The sequence below is a fragment of the Echinops telfairi genome, unplaced genomic scaffold (genome assembly GCF_000313985.2).
Source record: "Echinops telfairi isolate 266 unplaced genomic scaffold, ASM31398v2 ScPeMD7_1;HRSCAF=3_0, whole genome shotgun sequence".
In the NCBI taxonomy this organism is placed as follows: Eukaryota; Metazoa; Chordata; class Mammalia; order Afrosoricida; family Tenrecidae; genus Echinops; species Echinops telfairi.
Genome location: NW_022103896.1, coordinates 84,574,600 through 84,577,049, shown reverse-complemented (window position 1 = coordinate 84,577,049; position 2,450 = coordinate 84,574,600).

The window sequence follows — 2,450 nt, the reverse complement described above, 5'->3', positions numbered from 1 at the left end:
CAAGTTTTGGCAGAACTGAAAGGCCTAATAGGCAGTTCTACATTAATAGTTGGAGGCTTCCATACTAAATGTTCAATAATGCATAGAACATTTAGACAAGTACAGTACAGATAGAAACCAGCCAGGTCTAACACACATAGACAGAACACCCACGCAGCCAGAGCAGAATGCACATTCGGCACCATTGTACCATGTACATTCTGCATCATTTTCCAGCAGAGACCACATTTTAGATTACAAAAATAGTCTGAATAAAATTTAATAGATTAAAATTATGTGAAGTGTCTTCCCTAAACCCAAAGGAATACAACTAGAAATAATAATAGAATAGAAATCGAAGGAAAACTGGAAACTTCACAAATTTATGCAAATTAAAATGGGTCAAAGAAGAAATAACTAAGAAAATTAGAAAACATTTGACATGAATACAAATAAAAACATGACCTATTAAAATTTATAGGACATGGCTAAAGACGTACTCAGTAGAAAATTTATACCCATAAATTATAAAAGCAAAATAAATCCAAAAGAATTCTGACACACAGACACACACACACACACACCTCAAATATGGGAAACAAAAGTAGAATGGCACATAGACTTTCCAAGGCTGTGAATATTAAGGACACAGATGATCCATCTTTCTCCCATAGTGCATAGCTGCCTGGTGAATGGTTAACCACAACACTATCAGGAGAAATTACCCATAACCACTAACGACCAACACACTGCTGTTCAGTTGATGTTGACTCATAGGAACTGTCTAGGATAGGGTAGAACTGCCCCTGTGGGTTGCCAAGACTTTAGCACTTTACAGGAGTAGAAAGCCTCATCTTTCTCCTACTATTTATAAATATAAATACCTATTTTTAAAAAAGAAGAAAGATCTCAAATCAATATTACCTCAGGACACTTGTGAGTAAGTAAAATGAGCAAACAAAACACCAAACAAGCAGAAGGAAGAAAATAAAGATTAGAGTGGCAATAGCAGAATGCTGGAATTATCGGACAATCTTATCAATATTACATGCAATTAAAGAGTTCATAACTGTAAGATAATTCAAAAATTCAATACAGCAGTATATTGACAAGGAACTGCAAGAAGCTCAACCTGAATTCAGAAGAGTACATGAAATGAAGGGTATCATTGCTGCTTTAAATGGATCTTGGCAGAAAGCAGAAAAATGTTTACTTATATTTTAATGGCTATGCAAAGGCACTTGATTGCAGGGATCCTAACAAATTAGGGTTGCCATTGATAAGACTAGGAACTGAAGAACAGCTCATTGTGTTCCTGCAGAACTTAAATATAGACTAAGAGGCAGTAGTAAGACAGAACTGGAGAATGCGATGTGGTTTAAAATCAGAAGAGCTGTGTAGCAGGGTTGTATCCTTTCACTGGATTTATCCAATCTGTAGGGTGAACAAATATTTCAAGAAGTGGGAGTATAAGAAAAAGAAATGTGGCATCAGGACTGGAGGAAGACTCTTTAACAATCTGAACTATGCACTTATTGATGATGATCAAAGACTACATACAGTCTTTGGTATTAATTATACCTTAACATAGAGCCAAAAAAGTTCTCACAACTGAAACAGTAAATCTCATGATAAGCAGATTAAAGATCGAAGTTGGCAAGGATTTAATTTTATTGTATCCACAATCAACACCAATGGAAGCAGCAGTCAAGAAATCGGATGGCATACTGCATTGGGTAAATCTGCTGCAAACTAACTTTGCTTTGCAAAAGCAAAGAGGTCAATTTGAAGACAAAGGAGCACATACCGCAAGCCATGATATTTTCAATGGCTTCATATGCATACAAAAGTGGGCCAATGAATAAGGAAGGCTGACACTGCTGAGAATGGATGCATTTGAATCATGGTGTTGGAGAAGAATGTTGAAAGGACCATGCACTCCTGCGGGGGGTGGGGGAAAGGGGGTAGTAAAGAAGCACACCAGAATGCTCTTGCGAAGGGAGGATCATGAGATTGTTTCACTTACTTCAAGTGTGTTGTCAGAAGGAACCAACCAATAAAGAAGACGTTCATACTCTGTAAAATAGATGGTCAGTGTAAAAGTCAAAGCCACTGAAGGAGATAATGTGACACAGTGACTACAAAAATAAACGGAGATAGTAATAAGTGTGAGGTTGGAATAGGACGGGGTAGTGTTTCACTCTGTTGTGCACGGGCTACATAGAATCAGAACCAACTTGTTAGTGCTTAAGAACAACAAATAAACAAATTAAACAGCAGTGCGACAGAGCATAAGATCACCCAACACATATGATTTGTGTTTCTATACACCAGCGATGAAAACTTTTAGAAGGAAATTAGGAAAACAATTGCATTGATTATAGCATCCAAAAATACTTTTAAATGTATTTAAACCACAGGGTGAAAGACTTGTATACTGAACACTACAAAGCCTTGTGGAAAGAAATTTT